Here is a 23,085-nt window from a genome sequence, read left to right on the forward strand (position 1 = left end):
AGCTCAGGAGTTCAAGCCCAGCCAGGGCAACACAGCAAAACCCCATCTCTACAAAAATTAGCCGGGCATGGTGGCGTGTACCTGTAGTCCCAGCTACTTGAGAGGCTGAGGTGGAAGGATCACCTGAGCCTAAGAGACGGAGGTTGCAGTGAGCTGAGATTGTGCCACCGCACTCCAGCCTGGGTGACAGAGCCGAGACTTTGTCTCAAAAAAAATAATAAATGAAAAATAAAAATAATGAAAGTGCAAAGAGTATCATGACATTCTCTCTATACTTTGTCAAGACTGTAAGGCTGGGACCAGCTCTTTTTGCTATAAAAAAAAAAAATTGGGTTGGGAAGCATCGGAGGGGCGTGAAAATCATGCTAGCTAGCACCTCTCTAAGAATTGCTTTTTTTTTTGAGACAGAGTCTCACTCTGTCACCCAGGCTGGAGTGAAATAGTGCAATCTCCTTGCAACCTTCACTTTCTAGATTCAAGCAATTCTCCTGCCTCAGCCTCCTAAGTAGCTGGGATTACAGGCATGTGCCACCACGCCTCGCTAATTTTTGTATTTTTAGTAGAGGGGGTTTTACCATGTTGGCGAAACTGGTCTTGAACCCCTGACCTCAGGTGATCCCCCTGCCTCGGCCTCTCAAAGTGCTGGGATTACAGGTGTGAGCCACCATGCCCGGCCTGAGACTTGCTTTTTTTGAGGGATTAGAGGGATTGATAGTTCAGTAAAGGAAGTCACTTTCTCACTAGTGATTCTGTGGTACTGAACCCAGGGCCTGGTACCCAGGGGGCAAGTGGGCGAGTGGATGTTCCGGGTCACCCAGCCAGCCAGGGGAGGAGCTGATTCTAGATCTTCCCTTATCTCTCTGCTGTTTAAACCCTTTTTGCTCCTTCCAATGGGAAACAGGGAAGGGGGAGGCTGTGGGATTGGAACAGAAAGCGTCCTGGACTCCAGAGGCCCTGAGCAGCCATTCCCCTCCCTGGGCCTCAGTTTTCTCATCTATAAAATGGGTAGCTGCAGACTAGAGAGACAATTTGTAAAGTTCTGCTGTGTTAGTCAGGGTTCTCCAGAGAAACAGAATCCACAGGCGTGAGAGAAACACACAAAGAGAGAGACAGAGAGAGACTTATTTGTTTTTTAGAGGCAGTGTCTCTTTTTCTTTTCTTCCTTTTTTTTTTTTTTGAGACAGAGTTTCGCTGTGTCACCCAGGCTGGAGCGCAATGGCGCGATCTGGGCTCACTGCAACCTCTGCCTCCTGGGTTCAAGCAATTCTCCTGCTTCAGCCTCCCAAGTAGCTGGGATTAAAGGCACACGCTACCATGCCCAACTAATTTTTGTATTTTTAGTAGAGACAGGTTTTCACCATGTTGGCCAGGCTGGTCTCGAACTCCTGATCTCAGGTGATCTGCCTGCCTCGGCCTCCTAAAGTGGTGGCTCATGCCTGGCCTTCATTTTCTTTCTAAATTTTTTTTAAATTTTAATTAGACAGGATCTCCCTCTGTCACCCATGCTGGAGTGCAGTGGTGCAATCATAGCGCACTGCAACCTCCACCTCCTGGCCTCAAGCAATCAATCCTCCCACCTCATCCTCCCAAAGTGTTGGGATTACAGACATGAGCCACTGCACCTGGTGGATTTCTTTTCTTAGAAAAGCAATACATGCTCATGATAAAATGCAAGGAATTCAAACCCTATCGAAGGGGGAGCATATTGAATGGAGTCTCTCTCTCAGCTCCTCCCTTCCCCCCCAATATAGCTCTGCTAAGAGCTGCCCGGTGTATCCGCCCTGGCATTTTCTATTTGCACACCAGAGTCCATACGAATATCCTCCTTTTACTTTCACAAATAGGGATCGTTGCAGGCACACAGTTCCATGATAGCTTTTTCCAGTTAATTATATACTGTGGACACCTTCCCCAAATCAGCACATCCAGACCTGCCTCATTCTGCTTAATGACTGCAGAGTATTGGAAGATGTGCCTTAAGAGAGAGGGAGAGAGATAATAAAAAATGATATGTTTGGAATGTTCCACCTGGTAGTCCCAGGTCTGGGTTAATGGAATGGTAGATCACACTCCAGTTCCTCCCCATCTCTTCTGGCTTGTTTTCTGTTTGTTTGTGTTGTTGTTGTTGTTGTTTTTTGAGGTGGAGTTTAGCTCTTGTCGCCCAGGCTGGAGTGCAGTGGCATGATATCGGCTCACTGCAACCTCTGCCTCCTGGATTCCAGCGATTCTCCTGCCTCAGCCGCCCGAGTAGCTGGGCCTGTAGGTGCACCATCACACCCAGCTAATTTTTGTATTTTTAGTAGAGATGGGGTTTCACCACATTGGCCAGGTTGGTCTTGAACTCTTGACCTTAGGTAATCTGCCTGCCTCGGCTTCCCAAAGTGCTGACAGGTGTGAGTCACTGCGCCCGACCTCTTCTGGCTTTTCTATGTCTTGGGAACCAACACAGTTGTAGTCTCTGGCCAGCTCGATTTGAGTGGGACAGACAGGCTTGTATCTGGGTCAGGGTGGAGGTGCCAAGCTCCTGTTCCAGCCATCAGCAGTCTGTGGAGAAAAAAAAAAAAAGCCAAACCGAACCCCAGAGCCAAGTGCATTTCTTGGGACATAGTTTATTGGGACTGGGACCTGCTGTGAGGCTGTGCAGACCTCATTGTCGAGGGCAGCTGCCCTGAGAGAACAGGCTAGGAAGATGCAGCAGGGCAAATCTATTTCCATCCTGAGTGGTCATGTGCTTCAGCGGGTCAGCCCTGGTTGGTCCAAATCCATCTAATGCTCCATTCCCTCCCTCGTAATTGACTTAGGGATGGCCCACCACCTGTTTTTGTAAATAAAGTTTTATTGGCACACAACTGTGCTCATCTGTTTGCATGTCGTTTGGGGCAGCTTTCACTCAAGGACAGAACCAAATACAGATGGTTCCAACTTAACGATGGTTTAACTGACAATGTTTCAACTTTACAATGGTGTGAAAGTGATACACATTTGGTAGAAACCCTACTTCGGGGACCCATACATTGTGTTTTTCACGTTCAGTATAGTATTCAAAGAATTATGTGAGATATTCAACACTTTATTTTAAAATAGGCTTTGTGTTTGATGATTTTGCCCAACCGTGGGCTAATGTTAAGTGTTCTGAGCATGTTTAAGGTAAGTTAGGCTAAGCTGTGATGTTCACTAGGTTAGGTGTATTCCATGTATTTTCAACTTGTGACTCTTTCCTTTCTCCTTTTTCCTTTCCTTTACCTTTTCCCTTCCTTCCTCTCTCCTCCCCTTCCCTCCCCTTCTCTTTTCTTCCTTTTGAAACAGAATTTTGCTCCGTCACCCAAGGCTAGAGTGCAGTAATTCCATCACAGCTCACTGCAGCCTTGAACTCCCAGCTAAAGCGATCCTTCTACCTCAGCCTCCCAAGTAGCTGGGTCTACAGGCATGTGTCACCATACCTGGCTAATTGTTAATTTTTTTGGTAGAGATGGGGTCTCACTATGTTGCCCAGGCTGATAAACTCCAGGGCACAAGTGGTCCTCCCACTTCAGCGATGTTTTCAGTTTACAGTGGGTTTATTGGAACATAGTTCCATTGTAAGTCAAGGAAAATCGGTACTTGCAACAGAGAATGTCTGGCTTGCAAAGCTGAAAATACTTACTATCTGGTCCTTTACAGAAAGATGTTGCTGAGCCCTGGGCTAGTGTATACTAACAGCATGTGCTACCTACACCTCTCTGCCTGGAGGGCTTTCTCCTGGCCCACATGTGGGACAGGTCAGAAGTGCCCAGGGCACAGCCCTCAGTGTAGGATGGGTGGTAACTGTCAAATACCTCAGCTTTGTCCGGGTGGTGCGGTGGCTTACGCCTGTAAATCACCCACTTTGGGAGGCCGAGGTGGGTGGATTACTTGAGGTCAGGAGTTCAAGACCAGCCTGGCCAACATGGCGAAACCCTGTCTCTACTAAAAATACAAAAATTAGCAGGGCGTGGTGGTGGGCACCTGTAATCCCAGCTACTCGGGAGCCTGAGGCAGGAGAATGGCTTGAACCCAGGAGGCAGAGGTTGCAGTGAGCTGACATCACACCACTGCACTCCAGCCTGGGCAACAGAGTGAGACTCCGTCTCAACCAAACCAAACCAAAACAAAACAAAACCTCAGCTCCCTCTCCACTTGGGTGGGATGTCTCCAAGGTGCACGTGTCACACAGTTTTCACAGCAAGCCCCAGTGGGATTGGGACCCAGCGGCTCTCAGCAGTAACTACTTATTTATACCTTGCATGGGCTGTTCTCATGTTCCTGTCTCATTTTTCTTCTCCCCTATCAGTGATTCCTGGAATCACTCAGTCTTAGTCTGGTAGGGCTAACAAAATATCACAAAACAAAACTAAATGTCATGCAGTTCTGGAGACTGGGAAGTCCAAGATCACGGTGTCAGCCAATTCAGTTCTTGGTGAGGGCTCACTTCCTTGCTTGTGTACAGCCGCCTTCTCAATGCATCCTCCTGTGGCCTTTCCTCAGAGCGCACACGGGGAAAGAGAGTGGGCTCTGTGTTGTCTCTTCTTCTAAGGACACCAGTCCTATTGAACAAGGGCCCCACCCTTATGACCTCGATTAACCTTAATTACCTCTATCTAATTACCTAAAGGCTCCATCTCTAAATACAGCCACACTAGGGGTTAGGACTTTAATATGTGAATTTGGAGGGGCATGCACAGTTCAGTTCCATCCCAGATAAACTGCTTGCACTCAAATTCTTACTCCTGGATTGACTTCTGGGAGGCCTCAAAATCAAGACACCACATGACAGATTTCAGGTTAGGGAGAACTGAAGGCAAGTACCAGGAAGGACTTCCTTCCTTCTAGAAGGCCTCTTCTTCCTCTGGAATCTGCTATTTCTGCATGTGATGGCTGGAGTCTTGGAAGCTGTCTTGGGACCATGAGGAGGGAATACCCTTAGGACAAAGCTGAGATGCTGGGGAAGGTGGATTGGACAGACAGAAAGAACCTGGTTGATGGTATCATGAGGCCACTGAATTAACCACTAGAGCTTCCCTAACCCTGAATTTATTGTTCTGTGAAATGGTGACTATTATTATTGTTTATGTTAGCTTGTGTAGGGATTTTCATCTTCCTTTCTGATAGAGGTGAGGCCTGAAGTGGGAGGGTGGATGATTAATCCAATGGAGTAAAGACAGGCGCTCCTTTTTTTTCAAAGAGAAGAGATTCGCTCATACAACTGAAAAATGTACACCTTTCTGGTTAGGGGAGATTACAGCTGGGGTTGCAGCAGACAGAACATTTTTGTTGTTGTTAGCACATAAGAGAATCCTTACCTGCCACAACTAATTAAGAAGAGAAGAGGCTGAGCATGGTGGCTCATTCCTGTAATCCCAGCACTTTCGGAGGCTGAGGCAGGAGGATCACTGGAGCCCAGGAGTTTGAGACTAGCCTGAGCAATATAGCAAGATTCTGTTTCTGTCAAAAGATCTTTTTTTAATTAGCTGGGCAATGTGGAGAGCAACTGTAGTCTTAGATACTCAGGAGGCTGGGACCAGAGGATCCCTTGAACCCAAAAGTTCGAGGCTACAGTGAGCTATGACTGATGTCACTGCACCTCCAGCCTGGACAACAGAGCAAGACCCTGTCTCTGAAATTTGTTTTTTTGAGACAGAGTCTCGGCTCACTGCAAATTTTGCCTCCTAAGTTCAAGCGATTCTCAGCCTCCCGAGTAGCTGAGATCGCAGGTGTGCGCCACCATACCTGGCTAATTTTTGTATTTTTAGTGGAGACAGAGTTTCACCAGGTTGCCCAGGCTGGTCTCAAACTATTAGCCTGAAGTGATCCACCTGCTGTGGCCTCCCGAAGTGATGGGATTACAGGTGTAAGCCACCGCGCCCAGCCTGAAAAAAAATTTTTTTTTTTTTTTAAAGAGAAGAGATTTGCTCACACAACTGAAAAATGTAAAGCAGCAGTATATCTTCAGGTGTGGCTGGATCCAGGTGCTGAGATGATGTCACCAGGAGTCTGTTTTTGTCCATCTCTTCATAGATTTGTTTAATCTAGTTGCTGCCTCAGCAGCCATTTTTAGGCCTGACCTAAGTTGTTTGAAGCACAGTTGTATCCCATCACTTTTGGCTTAGTTAAAACTTTCCCTTCCTGGCCGGGCGCCGTGGCTCATGCCTGAATCCCAGCACTTTAGGAGGCCGAGACGGGCGGATCACGAGGTCAGGAGATCAAGACCATCCTGGCTAACACAGTGAAATCCTGTATCTACTAAAAATACAAAAAAAAAAAAATTAGCCGGGCGTGGTGGCGGGCGCTTGTAGTCCCAGCTACACAGGAGGCTGAGGCAGGAGAATCACTTGAACCTGGGAGACGGAGGTTGCAGTGAGCCGAGATTGCACCACTGCACTCCAGCCTGAGAGACAGAGCGAGATTCTGTCTCAAAAAAAAAAAAAAAAGAAAAAAACCCAAAAAAACAACTTCCTCTTCCTGGTCGGGTGCGATGACTCCTTGAACCCAGGAGATGGAAGTTGCAGTGAGCTGAGATGGCACCACTGCACTTCAGCCTGGATTACAGTGTGAGACTCTGTCTCAAAAACAAACAAACAAAAACTAACACAAATAAACAAAACCAACCAACCAAATGACAACAACAAAAACTTCCCCTTCTTGGCTGGGTGCAGTGGCTCACACGCCTGTAATCCCAGCACTTTGGGAGGCCGAGGCGGGCGGATCACCTGAGGTCAGGAGTTTGAGACCAGTCTGGCCAACATAGTGAAACCCTGTCTCTACTAAAAAACACAAAAAAATTAGCCAGGCATGGTGGCGGGTGCCTGTAATCCCAGCTACTTGGGAGGCTGAGGCAGGAGAATCACTTGATCCTGGGAGGCGTAAGTTGCAGTGAGCCAAGATGGTGCCATTGCACTCCAGCCTGGGCAACAAGAGTGAAACTCCATCTAAAAACAAAAAACAAAACAAAAAAAACCCCACCAACTTTCCCTTTCTGTGTGGTTGTTTGTGATGTAGTTCACTTGTTCCTCATCTTACTAACCCAAAACATAACACATCCCACAACTGCCAACCACAGTGAAACCTAATGGCCAACACTAGAGCTATATAAATAAGTTCCCTTTTCTTTAAACTAGTTTTATTTAAACAAGTCCATCCGCAACCCCCATGGGAAAATATGTTGACCAGGCTTGTCTCCCGATTCTCCCATCCCAGCCTCCCAAAGTGTTGGAATTACAGGCATGAGCCACAGTGCCAGACCGCTGTTTGTATTCATTACGTCTTTTTATTTTCTGAATTTTATGATGCTTTGACATTTGGAGGCTTACTGATCCTGGAGAGACTGCTCCTCCCAGGGCTAGCTAATTCCTAGAGATAGCAAACAACACAGCTGTGAGCGTATGTTTAATATACAAACCAAGCAGTCCAGAGCCCAACCCCCAACTATCTCCTTTATCAAACTCTGACACACCAAGACAATATTCCTCCTGCCTAAATCACCCCAGAGTCAGGTATGGACAACTGGGAATCACCCCATAACTCAGAGACTGCCAAAATTATTTGAACCATCAAATCTTCTTTTTTTTTTTTTGAGATGGAGTTTCGCTCTTGTTGTCCAGGCTGGAGTGCAATGGCGCGATCTCGGCTCACCGCAACCTCCGCCTCCTGGGTTCAAGTGATTCTCCTGCCTCAGCCTCCCAAGTAGCTGGGATTACAGGTGCCCGCCACCACGCCCGGCTAATTTTTTGTATTTTTAGTAGAGACGGGGTTTCATCATATTGGCCAGGCTGGTCTGGAACTCCTGACCTCAGGTGATCCACCTGCCTTGGCCTCCCAAAGTGCTGAGATTACAGGCGTGAGCCACTGCGTCCGGCCGAATCTTCATTTTTATTTATATTTTTTTGAGACAGAGTCTTGTTCTGTTGCCCAGGCTGGAGTACAGTGGCATGACCTCAACTCACTTCAACTCCACCTCCTGGGTTTAAGTGGTTCTCCTGCCTCAGCCTCCCAAGTAGTTGGGATTACAGGCACACACCACTATGCTTGGCTAATTTTTGTATTTTTAGTAGAGACGAGGTTTCACCATGTTGGTCAGGCTGGTCTCAAACTCCTGACCTCAAGCGATCCATCTGCCTCGGCCTCCCAAAGTGCTGGGATTACAGGTGTGACCCACCGGGCCCCGCCATATTTAAATTTTTTTTGAGGCTGGGTGTGGTGGCTCACACCTGTAATCCTAGAACTTTTGGAAGCTGAGGGAGGAGGATCCCTTGAGCCCAGGAGTTTGAGACCAGCCTGGGCAACATAGCAAGACCCCATTTCTACAAAAAATAAAAATAATTAGCTGGGTGTGGTGTGTGGTGGCGTGTACCTGTGGTCCCAGCTACTCAGGAGACTGAGGCAGGAGGATCACTTGAGCCCAGGAGGTCGAGGCTACAGTGAGCTATGATTGCACCACTGCACTCCAGCTATGCTTGCCTCACTGCACTCCAGCCTGGGTGACAGAACAAGACTCTGTCTCTAAAATTAAACAAACAAACAAAAAAAGTGAATAGGATCATCTTGGCTGTAGAGGGCAGGAGAGAATTTAGAGAGGCTGGAGCGGGGGACAGGAGTGTGATATGATTAGAAATAGGAGTTGGAGCCAGGCGCGGTGGCTCACGCCTGTAATCCTAGCACTTTGGGAGGCCGAGGCGGGCGGATCACGAGGTCAGGAGATGGAGACCATCCTGGCTAACACGGTGAAACCCCGTCTCTACTAAAAATACAAAAAATTAGCCAGGCGTGGTGGTGGGCACCTGTAGTCCCAGCTACATGGGAGGCTGAGGCAGGAGAATCACTCGAACCTGGGAGACGGAGGCTGCAGTGAGCCGAGATTGCACCACTGCACTCCAGCCTGAGAGACAGAGTGAGAGTCTGTCTCAAAAAAAAAAAAAAAGAAAAAAGAATGTCTCCCCAAGGAGCCTGGCGTGTTGGTGCGCTCCTATAATCCCAGCTACTTGGGAAGATCTCTTGAGCCCAGGAGTTCGAGACCAGCCTGGGCAACAGAGCAAGACCCCAAGTGAAGAAAGAAAGAAAGTCCCCCAGAGACCAGAGCTTCCTGGGGATGTGGGAGGCCGTGTAATGGGCTGTATTATGGGGCCCATTGGTGGCTCACTTCTCCGTCTAGCCCAGAAGTTGTCACCCGGGATGATTCTGTCTCCCACGGGGACCATCTAGAGACGTACTTAGTGGTCACAACTGGAGGCAGGGATTGTTACTGGCATCTCGGGGTGGAGGCCGGGGATCCTATGATAGCTCCCAAAACAGACAGTGAATGGTCTGGTTCCAAATTTCCCTAGTGCCTAGGCTCTGCCTCGGACAGGAGCTGCAGCCGGGGTGGGGGCGGGGGTGCCAGGACATCAGAAACATCTTATTTATTTATTTATTTATTTATTTATTTACTTTTTATTTGTTTGTTTACTTTTTATTTATTTATTTATTTATTTATTTATTTTTTGGAGACAGAGTCTTGCTCTGTCGTCCAGGCTGGAGTGCAGTGGCACGATCTCGGCTCACTGCAAGCTCTGCCTCCTGGGTTCAAGCCATTCTCCTGCCTCAGCCTCCTGAGTAGCTGGGACTGCAGGCGCCCACCACTACGCCTGGCTAATTTTTTTTTTTTGTATTTTTAGTAGAGACTGGGTTTCACTGTGTTAGCCAGGATGGTCTCGATCTCCTGACCTCGTGATCCGCCCGTCTTGGCCTCCCAAAGTGCTGGGATTACAGGCGTGAGCCACCGCGCCCAGCTACTTATTTTTTTGAGACGGAGTCTCGCTCTGTCACCCAGGCTGGAGTGCAGTGGTACGATCTCGGCTCACTGCAACCTCCTCCTCCCAGTTCAAGCCATTCTCCTTCCTCAGCCTCCCGAGTAGCTGGGATTACAGGCGCACACCACCACACCCAGCTAATTTTTGTATTTTTAGTAGAGATGGGGTTTCAGCATGTTGGCCAGGCTGGTCTCGAACTCCCAGCCTCAGGTGATCCGCCCACCTTGGCCTCCCAAAGTGCTGGGATTACAGGCGTGAGCCACCGCACCCTGCCAGAAACATTTTAAAGCTCCCCAAGGTGACTTTCAGGTGCAGCCAGGCTTGGGAACCGCCAGTGCAGAGGGTCAGAGGGTTCTCCCGTCCGGTCCCCTGCTGCACCACCCGGAACCTCTCTCTCGGTTCCCCCTCTACTGGGTGTCTGTGGACAGAGAGGGTGGGAAGATCTGCTGGTGGAAACAGCCTCAGCCTCTGAGCCCCCTAGCCCCAGGCCCAGGTTCTCCTGCAGATCCCTGGCCTGGTGGCCTGGCTTGCGCTGGGGATCCTAGTGACCTCCTTCGGGCCCGCAGAGGTCTCCCGAGGCTGCTCAGGACTTCCTCTCCCTCAGCCTCTTTGCCCTGGCTAGGGAGAGAGACAGGAATGGGGCCAACAAAGGGAATAAGAATTCTGGAGGGGGCCGGGCATGGTAGCTCACGCCTGTAATCCCAGCGCTTTGGGTAGCTAAGGCAGGTAGATCACCTGAGGTCAGGAGTTCGAGACCAGTCTGGCCAACATGGTGAAACCCCGTCTCTACTAAAAATACAAAAATTAGCCAGGCATGGTGGCAGGTACCTGTAATCCCAGCTGCTCAGGAGGCTGAGGCAAGAGAATCGCTTGAACCCACGAGGTGGAGGTTGCAGTGAGCCGAGATGGCGCCGATGCCTGAGTGACAGAGCAAGACTCTGCCTTGAAAAAAAAAAAAAAAAAGGAATTTGGGAGGGGAGAGAAGTAACCCTGGTGTGAAGTGTGAAAGGAGAGAACTTAGGGCAGGAGGAGCAGGGTGGAAGAGAACGGCGGCCAGGCCTGGAGCACACGTGCATTCTCAGCAAACGGGGGCCCTGTTCCCAGGACATACACTCACACTCAACACTCACACTTATGCTCTGTCACACTCACACAGTCACACGCATGCTCATACATGGTCTCACACACACAGTTTCACATTCACACCCCATACGCTCACACTCATCCTCACACAGCCCCACAGCCTCACACACTCACACCCACCCTCACACAGCCCCACAGCCTTGCACACTCACACCCATCCTCACACAGCCCCACAGCCTCACACACTCCAACCCACCCTCACACAGCCCCACAGCCTTGCACACTCACACCCATCCTCACACAGCCCCACAGCCTCACACACTCCAACCCACCCTCACACAGCCCCACAGCCTTGCACACTCACACCCATCCTCACACAACCCCACAGCCTCGCACACTCACACCCATCCTCACACAACCCCACAGCCTCGCACACTCACACCCATCCTCACACAACCCCACAGCCGTGCACACTCACACCCATCCTCACACAGCCCCACAGCCTTGCACACTCACACCCACCCTCATACAGCCTCACAGCCGTGCACACTCACACCCATCCTCACACAGCCCCACAGCCTTGCACACTCACACCCACCCTCACACAGCCTCACAGCCGTGCACACTCACACCCATCCTCACACAGCCCCACAGCCTTGCACACTCACACCCACCCTCACACAGCCTCACAGCCTTGCACACTCCCACCCACCCTCACACAGCCCCACAGCCGTGCACATTCACACCCATCCTCACAACCCCACAGCCTTGCACACTCACACCCACCCTCACAGCCTCACAGCCGTGCACACTCACACCCATCCTCACACAGCCCCACAGCCTTGCACACTCACACCCACCCTCACACAGCCTCACAGCCTTGCACACTCCCACCCACCCTCACACAGCCCCACAGCCGTGCACACTCACACCCATCCTCACACAACCCCACAGCCTTGCACACTCACACCCATCCTCACACAGCCCCACAGCCTTGCACACTCACACCCATCCTCACACAGCCCCACAGCCTCACACACATCCATCCTCACAAGTCTCATACCCTTCACATCACACACACTGTTGCACAAATGCAGACTCACACATTCACACAGGAACACACAACCACATGCTCACACCTATAGGCACTCACACTCACACAGTCTCAGTCTCACACATTCTCACACACATGCGTACACACACACATTCTGCAAACACCCATGGCCTCCTCTGCCTTCGCCCCCTCCCAAAGCTGCCCAAAGACTCTCCAGATGTCACCTACTGCTGCTGCTATGGCCTGAGCAGGAGGGGAGTGCAGAAGGGGAGGCTGGGTGGGAGGAGAGCAGGGGCCCGAAGATGCCCCAAATCCCTCTGCTTCATGACTAGCCCCATTTAGAGAGAGGATCACCCTTTGAAAACCAGAACCCCTCAACGCCAGCACCCCCTGGGTCTCCGGGATGAGGAGGACCAGGAAAACCCTCCCAGACAAAGGAATGGCTCCAAGTCTGGAGTGATGAGGGTGCCTGAGATTCTTTGCTTTTTGTTCATTCATTGATTCATCTTGCATGTTATTATTTTGAGACAGAGTCTCACTCTGTCACCTAAGCTGCAATGCAGTGACACCATCTGGGCTCACTGCAACCTCTGTCTCCCGAGTTCAAGTGATTCCCCTGCCTCAGCCTCCCTGGTAGCTGGGACCACAGGTGTGCGCCACCACACCCAGCTAATTTTTGTATTTTTAGTAGAAACGGGGTTTCACCATATTTGTCAGGCTGTTCTCCCACTCCTGACCTCAGGTAATCTGCCTGCTTCAGCCTCCCAAAGTGCTGGGATTACATGCATGAGCCACTGTGTCAGGCCTAATTTTTTTTTTTTTTTTTTTGATGGAGTCTAGCTCTGTTGCCAGGCTGGAGTGCAGTGGCACAATCTCAGCTCACTGCAACCTCCACTTCCCAGATTCAAGCAATTCTGCCTCAGCCTCCCGAGTAGCTAGGATTACAGGCACGCACTGCCATGCCAAGCGAATTTTTGTATTTTTAGTAGAGACAGGGTTTCACCATGTTGGCCTGGATGGTCTTGATCTCCTGACCTAGGATCTGCCCGACTCGGCATCCCAAAGTGCAGGGATTACAGGCGTGAGCCACCGTAATTTTTGTATTTTTAGTAGAGACGGGGTTTCGCCATGATGGCCAAGCTGGTCTCGAACTCCTGACCTCCAGTGATCCACCCGCCTCAGCCTCTCAAAGTGCTGGGATTACAGGCGTGAACCACCGCAACCGGCTCATCTTGCATATTAGATCCAGCGGTTTCTGTGTGTCCCACTCTGTCTACGCCATTGGGGGCACCACAGCACCCACGACAGAAATCCCCACCTACATGGGGCTGATGTCCAGTGGAGAGTCAGACATAAACAAAAGTATGGGTGTGCATGTGTGACAGAGAGAAGCCCCAATAAGGGATATAAAGGGGGAAAAAACAGCTGAGCCCAGTGGCTCATGACTGCAATCTCAACACTTTGGGAAGCCGAGGCAGGAGGATTCGCTGGAGCCCAGGAGTTCAAGACAAATCTGGGCAACATAGCAAGACCCCACCTCTACACAAAATTTAAAAAATTAAATTGGGCCAGGCGCAGTGACTCACACCTGTAATCCCAACACTTTGGTAGGCGGAGGTGGGCGGATCATTTGTGGGTCAGGAGTTTGAGACCAGCCTGGCCAACATGGTAAAATGCTGTTTTTACTAAAAATACAGAAATTAGCTGAGCGTGGTGGTGCATACCTATAATCCCAGCTACTCAAGAGGCTGAGGCAGGAGAGTTGCTTGAACCCAGCTGGGCATGATGGCTCACACCTGTAATCCCAGCACTTCAGGAGGCCGAGGTGGGCGGATTACCTGAGATCAGGAGTTCGAGCACAGCCTGACCAACATGGTGAAACCCCGTCTCTACCAAAAATACAAAATTAGTCGGGCATGGAGGCGCATGCCTGTAATTCCAGCTACTTGGGAGGCTGAGGCAGGAGAATTGCTTGAACCCGGGAGGCTGAGGTTGCAGTGAGCCGAGTTCGCACCACTGCACTCCAGCCTGGGCAATATGAGCGAAACTCTGTCTCAGAAAAAAAAAAAAGAATTGCTTGAACTCAGGAGATAGAGGTTGCAGTGAGCCAAGATTGCACCACTGCACTCCAACTGGGTGACAGAGTGAGACTCCATCTCCGAAAACAAAATAAAATAAAAATAACAAAGAAAACCAGCTGGGCATGTTGGCATAACTGTAGTCCCACCTACGTGGGAGGCTGAAGCGGGAGGATTGTTTAAACTCAGGAGTTGCAGGCTACAATGAACTAAGATCGCGCCACTGCACTCCAGCCTGGGTGACAGAGCGAAACTCTGTCCCAAAATAAATTAAATTAAATTTGCCAGGCGCGGTGGCTCACGCCTGTAATCCCAGCACTTTGGGAGGCTGAGGCGAGCAGATTGCCTGAGGTCAGGTGTTAGAGACCAGCCTGGCCAACATGGCGAAAACTCATCTCTACTAAAAGTACAAAAATTAGCCAGGCATGGTGGCGGGCACCTGTAATCCCACCTACTCAGGAGGCTGAGGCAGGAGAACTGGCTGGAACCTGGGAGGCAGAGGTTGCAGTGAGCCAAGATGGAGCCACTGCACTCCAGCCTGGGTGACAAGAGCAAGACACTGTCTCAAAAAAAAAAAAAATTAAATTAAAAACCAAAAACAGCGGAGTCTGGGGCTCTCAGGCTGGGTGCACCCCAGGGGACTTCCTCTCTGATAGTCTCCTTGCCCTCTGCACCTAACCTGGCCTCTACACCTGGGACCCCTGTTCCCTGAGGCCCCACCCGTAACCACATCCACGTCTGGTGGGATCCAGCACCTAAGTCCGCTCTAGTGGACGGCACTCCTTCCCCAAGTCCCCACTGGCGAGGACCATGAGCAATTCAATCCCATTCTCCACCCAGAGACTTTGCTGGAAAAGAGCTAATTATATCTCTGCCCCGGAGCCCATCTGGTGGGGTCTGGGTGGTGACGGGCGAGCGTGTTCCGCGTCCACGGCCGGCGGCACGCGCACAAACACAGCTTCCTATATATTTTTAATTCCACAGCCATACTTTGATTAGAGAGCCGATGTGTTGTGTACGACCTCAGGGACCTCATTATTTTTCTAACTCAAATAAATATGGCGTTCAGAATGCGGGGAGGGTTGGAGGGGGTGTGGAGTAAAAGACGCAGAAAACTCCATCTATAAAAAGAATTCAGGCCTTAATGAGCTTTTAAAACTTGCCAACCTCTCTCCCACCCCCTGACACCAATCTGTAAACAGGAGCCATGCCTGCTGGCTTTGATGGTGGGAGTCTAGGTGGGTGAGGATTGGCTGGGGTGGGTGTTGGGGGGCAAAGCCACAGCAGGGGAGAGGCCCCCCTGCAAAGGTAGCTGGGTGTCTGTAAGATTTGGGGAAGGGGGAATGGCAGGCACGGTGGCTCATGCCTATAATCCCAGCACTTTGGGAGGCTGAGGCAGGAGGATCGCTTGAGGCCAGAAGTTGGAGATCAGCCTGGGAAAGATAGCAAGACCTTATCTCTACAAAAAAATTTAAAAATTAGCCTGGCGTGGTAGCGTGTGCCTGTAGTCCCAGCTACTCTGGAGGCTGAGGTAGGAGGATGGCTTGAACCCTGGAGTTTGAGGCTGTAGTGAGCTTAGATTGTGCCTCTGCACTCCAGCCTGGGTGATAGAGCAAGACCCTGTCTCTGGGAAAAAAAAAAAACAAAACATATATATATATATATATACACACACACACACACCATACATATATATAAAAACATATACACATATACATATACACATATACATATACATATACACACATATACATATATACATATACACACATATACATATAGACACACATATATACATATATATGTGTGTGTATATATATACACACATATACACACACATATATATATACACACACACACATATATATATATTTGGGCAAGTGTGTTCCCAGCCACAGGGAGAATGGAAGTGGTCTCTATCCAAGTTCAGCAGGAATCGTCAATATTCATGGGCCCAGGCTGACTGCGGTGTTGATCTGAGAAAGATTTAGAGTTTCCTGATCTCCTAGACCCATTTGGGCTGTGGTATGAGGATGCGTTCTGCTTCATTATTATTATTTTTGAGACAGAGTTTCGCTCTTATTGCCTGGGCTGGAGTGCAGTGGCACAATCTCCACTCACTGCAACCTCCACCTCCCGGGTTCAAGCAATTCTCCTGCCTCAGTCTCCCAAGTAGCTGGGATTACAGGCGCGTGCCACCACACCTGGCTAATTTTTGTATTTTTAGTGGAGTCAGGGTTTCACCACGTTGGCCAGGCTGGTCTTGAACTCCTGACCTCAGGTGATCTGCCCGCCTTGGCCTCCCAAAGTGCTGGGATTACAGGTGTGAGCCACTGCACCCGGCCTCTGCCTCATTTTTGTATGTCTGGAAATTCTTCCCCAGAGGCTCCCCTGGGAGTTGCTGAGATGAGCAGATGGGGAAACTGAGGCAGAGCAAAGCAGGCTGGACCACAGGATATGTATTGGGTGCCCTCCCCACCCACTTGGAGTCAGCTAGACCCCACCTTCCTTCGGAGTGGATAAGCCCCGGCTGGGGTTGGGGGTTCCCCGTTGAGCAGGCACCAGCCGAAGGAGGCCCCTCAGTGGCCGTGGTGTTGCGGTGAGGTGGACGGAGAGCAGGCAGTGACCACGGGGCTCCTGAAAGGACAGGGTGACCTTCGAGTCACTACCCATGTGCATCGTTCCAACAGCAGCAAAGACGCTCCCGGAGCAGGCAGCAAAGCCAATTTCAGGTGAAAGATGAGTTAAGTGGGCAGAAATGAGCTCCGGGCTGAGAAATTTCTGCATGACAAAAATTCCAGGGAGCAGGACAGACCTAGGAGCAGCTGAGCAAGAGCCTCTGGAAGGACTCAGGGGGATAGGAGGGGAGGGAAGGGATGGAAAACAAGATCGGGACATGCAATAATGTGGTGAATGGGGACGGGAAGGGGGCAGGAAGATACTGGGGTCTGCACAATGGGGGGAGAGGGGTTTTCCCTGCCCCTCAATCTGAAATGGCAGCCCCTGTCTCTTGCTTTTCCCCCTACCCTCTCCCTGCTGTTGTTTTCTATTTATTTATTTATTTATTTATTTATTTTTGAGATGGAGTTTCACTCTTGTTCCCCAGGCTGAAGTGCAATGGCGCAATCTTGGCTCACCTCAACCTTTGCCTCCTGGGTTCAAGCGATTCTCCTGCCTCAGCCCCCAGAGTAGCTGGGATTACAGGCGCACGCCACCACACCCAGCTAATTTTGTATTTTTAGTAGAGTCAGGATTTCTCCATGTTGGTAAGGCTGGTCTTGAACTCCCGACCTCAGGTGATCTGCCAGTCTCGGCCTCCCAAAATGCTGGGATTACAGGTGTGAGCCACCGTGCCTGGCTGTTTTCTTTATTTCTTTGATTTTAGAGACAGGATCTCACTCTGCTGCCCAGGCTGGAGTGCAGTGGTGCAATCATAGTTCACTGCAGCCTCCAACTCCTGGTCTCAATCCATCCTCCTGCCTCAGCCTCCCCAGTAGCTGGGACTACAAGTGTGCACCACCACGCCCAGCTAATCTTTTAATTTTTGTAGAGATGGGGTCTCCCTATGTTGCCCAGGCTGGTCTCAAACTCCTGGGCTCAAGTGATCCTCCTGCCTCGGCCTCCCAAAGTGCTGGGATTACGGGTGTCAGCCACTGTGCCCAGCTTCTGCTATAGTTTTCTGTTTGAGATTTCTTCATCACCCTCTGTCATGATGTTTGTCATCCGCCTCTCCCAACAGACTGGCCACCTACCTTGCCCCACCTGAAGGCAGAGAGTTTTGTCTGTCTTCCTGAAAGGTAGGCAGAAAGATGTCAGCTGGGAGGGGCCTTCTAGATGGGTGTAAACAGTGGTGTGCTTGTGAACCTGCTGTGGGGAGAGAAGAGGATTTGTAGTGTTTGCCAATTCCAGCGGTGTAAATTCTGCCACCTTGGCTGACTTCAAGCTGTGAATGTAAGATTTCCTTGACAGGGTGGGGGAAGTTTGAGGGGGCAAGGGGATTGTGAGGTGGTGTCCAGATGGGTGTAATCAATGATGAGCTGGTAAGCCAGCTGCAGAGAGGAGACCCAATTTGTAGTGTTTGCCAATTTCCATGGTGTAAATTCTTCCCCCTTTGCTGGATTCAAGCTATGAGTGTGATGCCACTGAATCCCAACTTAGGAAGAGATTGCATAATGAAATGACTCTTGTGAGCCACTTTGACCCAGCTCAAGTATACCATGGGGTGGAATCTCCTGGCCTGGAGTTGACCCTTTCTCCAGTTTGGGATTAGGAGGAAGGGAAGACAAGTAAGAGGGTGAAGCCAGTCTCCCTGTCTTCCTTCCATCCTGGGGCCATTCTACTCCCTGGGACCTCTGTTGGGGATGCTCTTCCATCAGATACTGATAACTGAGCTGTCCCCACCCATTCTGAGTAGACCCCATCCAGTGCCCCTGCTGGGAAACCAAGAGTTTGTCCAAGAGGCTACATGGGGACCCCTACCCACTGCTATCTTTGCTGCCACTTTTTTTTTGAGACAAGAGTTTTGCTCTTGTTGCTGAGGCTGCAGTGCAGTGACGCGATCTTGGCTCACTGCAACTTCCGCCTCCCAGGTTCAAGTGATTCTCCTGCCTCAGCCTCCCGAGTAGCTGGGATTACAGGTGCACGCCACCACACCTGGCTAATTTTTGCATTTTTAGTACAAATGGGGTTTCACCATGTTGGCCAGGCTGGTCTCAAACTCCTGATCTCAGGTGATCTGCCTGTCTTGGCCTCCCAAAGTGCTGGGATTACAGGTGTGAGCCACCATGCTCAGTTGCCTTTTTTTTTTTATTTTTTCTTTTTTTTTTAGAGACGGGGTCTTGCTGTCACCCAGGTTGGAGTGTAGTAGTGTGATCATAGCACACTCCAGCCTCACACTCCTGGACTCAAGGGATCCTCCCGCCTTAGACTCTGGAGTAACTGAGACTACCGGCACGCTCCACCATAGCCGGCTAAGTTTTTTAGTTTTTGTAGAGAAAGGGTCTTGCATTGTTACCCAGGCTGGTCTCAACCTCCTGGGCACAAACGATCCTCCCACCTCACCCTCTCGAGTAGCTGAGACTACAGGCATACACTACCACACCCGGCTTTTATGGATTTTTAAAACTGATTCATAATAGAGGTACATATTTTCAGGGTACGTGATATTTTGATACATTCATATCATGTGTAGAGATCAAATCAGGGTAATTGCAGTATCCATCATCTTAAAGGTTTATCTTTTCTTTATGCTAGGAATGTTCAAAATAGCTCTCCTAGCTTTTTTTTTTTTTTTTTTTTCGAGACAGAGCTTTGCTCTTGCTGCCCAGTCTGGAGTGCAATGGTGCGATCTCAGCTCACTGCAACCTCCACCTCCCGGGTTCCAGCCATTCTCCTGCCTCAGCCTCCCGAGTAGTTGGGATTACAGGCAAGCACCACCACACCTGGCTAATTTTTGTATTTTTAGTAGAGACAGGGTTTCACCATGTTGGCCCGGATGGTCTCGAACTCCTGACCTCAGGTGATCCACCCGCCTTTGCCTCCCAAAGCGCTGGGATTACAGGCGTGAGCCACCATGTCTGGCCTCTCCTAGCTATTTTGAAATGTATAATGGATTACTGTTTACTGTAGTCACCCTACTGATCTATCAAACACTAAGTCTTGTGTGCTCAAGAGCAGTGTGAGCACCCAGCTCAGTTGTCTGAGCTTGGCCCTGTCACTTTCCCTCCTGGAGCCTCAGTTTTCCCTTCTGTGAAATGGGTATATATTAGTGCCTGCCTCTAATACAGTGTTGTGAGGCTTCAGGGAGGGAGTATTTGGTTGCTGTACCTCTAGAGCAGGGGTTTCTTCTTTCCTCTCTTTTCCTTTCTCTCTTTTGCTCTCTCGTTGTTGTTTTTTTTGTTTTTTTTTTTTTTACAGAGTCTCGCTCTGTCACCCAGGCTGGAGTGCAGTGGCATGATCTCAGCTCACTGCAACCTCTGCCTCCCGGGTTCAAGTGGTTCTCCTGCCTCAGCCTCCCAACTAGCTGGGATTACAGGCATGTACCACCACACCTGGTTAATTTTTGTATTTTTAGCAGAGACGGGGTTTCACCATGTTAGCCAGGCTGGTCTTGAACTCCTGACCTCAGGTGATCCACTCATCTTGGCGTCCCAAAGGGCTGTGATTACAGTTGTGAGCCACCAAACCTGACCCTTCCTCTCTCCTTCCTTCCTTTCCTCTCCTTCCCTCCTTCCTTTATTTCTGTCTCTTTCTCTTTTTCTTTCTTTCTCTCTCTTTCTTTCTTTTTTCTTTCCTTCTTTCTTTCTATTTTTCTTTCCTTTCTTTCTCTCTGTCTCTCTCTCTGTCCTTTCTTCTTTCGGTCTTGCTCTATCACCCAGGCTGGAGTGCAATGGTGCAATCAGAGCTCACTGCAGCCCCAAACTCCTGGGCTCATGCTATCTTCCCACTTCAGCCTCTGGAGTAGCTAGGACTACAGATGCACGCCACCATGCCCGGCTAATTTTTTTTGTATTTTTAGTAGAGACGGGGTTTCACCGTGTTAGCCAGGATGGTCTCGATCTCCTGACCTCGTGATCTGCCCACCTCAGCCTCCCAAAGTGCTGGGATTACAGGCGTGAGCCACGGTGCCTGGCCGAATCTCTTGTACTTTCAACTCCATCTCAGCATCAGCTTCTCAGAGGACCTGAACTGATGCAAGGGGCACGTCTTCGTCAGCTTGGACTGTGTATTAGTCAAGGCTCGCCAGAGAAACAGAACCAATAGGATATATATAGATACAGAGAAGGAGATCTATTATGAGAGATTGACTCATGTAATTACGGAGGCTGAGAAGTCCTACAATCTGCCATCTGCAAGCTGGAGACTCAGGAAAGCTGGTGGTGTGATTCCAGCCCAAACTCAAAGGCCTGCACACCAGGAGAGCAGATGGGGTAAGTCCTGGGTCCGAGACCAAAGGCCTGAGAACCAGGATCGCCAGTATCTGAGGACAGAAGAAAACGGATGTCCCAGCTGGAGCAGAGAGAATGAATTTAACCTTCCTCTGCCTTTTGGTTCTAGCCATGTCCTCAATGGATTGGATGATGCCCACCTACATTAGGGAGGGTGGATCTTCTTTCCTCAGTCTACTAATTCAAACACTAATCTCTTCCAGAAAGCCTCACAGACACAGGCAGAAATCATGTTTCACCAGGTCTCTGGGTACCCCTTAGTTAAGTTGATAACACAGAATAAACATCACAGGCTGCCATAAGAAAATACGATAAATCGGCTGGGTGCAGTAGCTCACACCTGTAATCCTAGCACTTTGGGAGGCCGAGGCAGGTGGATCACCTGAGGTCAGGAGTTCCAGACCAGCATGGCCAACATGGTGAAACCCCGTCTCTGCTAAAAATACAAAAATTAGCCAGGCATGGTGTTGGGCACCTGTAATCCCAGCTACCTGGGAGGCTGAGGCAGGAGAATTGCTTGAACCCAGGAGGTGGAGGTTGTAGTGAGCTGAGATCATGCCACTGCACTCCAGTCTGGGCAAGAGAGCGAGACTTTGTCTCAAAAATGACAACAACAAAGAAAATACCATAGACTGAGTGGCTTAAACAACAGAAATTTCCTTCTCACATTTATAGAGGCTGGAACTCCAACAGCAAGGTGTCAGCAGAGTTGGTTCCTGGTGAGGACTCTCTTCTCGGCTTGCAGACGGCCGCCTTCTTGCTGTGTCCTCACATGGCCTTTCCTCTGTGTGCTTGAAGAGAGAGATCTCTGGCATCTCTTCCTTTCCTTATAAGGACACCAGTTTTATTGGATTAAGGCCTCACCCTAATGACCCCATGTAACTTTCATTACCTCTTTAAAGGCCCTATGTCCAAATATAGTCACATTGGGGGTTAGGACCTCAACATTTTAATTTGGAGGGGCACAATTCAGTCCATAATGGGACAAATGAAAAACATTCAGCACACAGCCAGCCTGCGAGCTCCCCAGTTACATATAGACTCACAGACCTTTCATGAATAGTGGCTGGATCTCCTCATTACTTTGTAGTTCAAGGACAGGAGGGCTGGAGTGGGGGTCTGCTGGGCTGCATGCAGTGGCTAGTATATGTATGGATGGGGTGTTCGGGAATGGCTGTCAGAAGCCCCCCAAAGGTGTAATTGATGCAGGACAGTGTTCCAGAGCTGAAGATCATCCCCCACCCCCATGACATGGGTTCCCAGCCCCCCTGCCCATAAAGGTTGTCCAGAGGCAGCTGCATAAGGAACAAGAAAGCCCCAGCGGGTGGTGCACCAGCCCAGTTCTCCACCTCTCCAAGTCCAAGCTGAGCAGACATGGGTGACTGCTTTCTGGTTCTATATTTGGTCAGGAGGAGGATTTCCTGTCCTTGAAAAAATTCCTGAGATCCTGGGAAGATGTGAAAGCCATGGCAATTTGAGGGGGGCAGGGAGGGGAAGGAATTGTATGCAGACAGTTCAGCTCAAATGAGAGGAGGACAACTAGGACCCCAAGTTGCAAAGTCTGGCTGCAAAACCAGAAGCTTGTGATGGAGCCCCACACACCAGGGAGACAGGAGAGCATGGTAGGTGTATATTTAAATTAAATCCAGCAGTCCAGGCACGGTGACTCACACCTATAATCTGGGCACTTTGGGAGGCAAGGCAGGCAGGTCACTTGAGTTCAGGAGTTCAAGACCAGCCTGGCCAACAAAAGGAAACCCCATCTCTAATAAAAATAGAAAAATTAGCCAGATGTGGTGGTGCACACCTGTAATCCCAGCTACTTAGGAGGCTGAGGCAGGAGAATCACTTGAACCCGGGAGGCGGAGTCTGCAGTGAGCCGAGATCGCACCACTGCACTCCAGCCAGAGCAAGACTCCATGTTAAAAAAAAAAAAAAAGTGCTGAGCAAGGTGGCTCAAACCTGTAATCCCAGCACTTTGGGAGGCAGAAGCGGGCAGATCACTTGAGGTCAGGAGTTCGAGACCAGCCTGGGCAACATGGTGAAACCCTGTCTCCAAAATTAGCTGAGCATGGCGGCGCGCTTCTGTAGTCCCAGCTACTCAGGAGGCTGGGGCAGGAGAA

This window comes from Gorilla gorilla, chromosome 20 (assembly GCF_029281585.2).
Source record: "Gorilla gorilla gorilla isolate KB3781 chromosome 20, NHGRI_mGorGor1-v2.1_pri, whole genome shotgun sequence".
In the NCBI taxonomy this organism is placed as follows: Eukaryota; Metazoa; Chordata; class Mammalia; order Primates; family Hominidae; genus Gorilla; species Gorilla gorilla.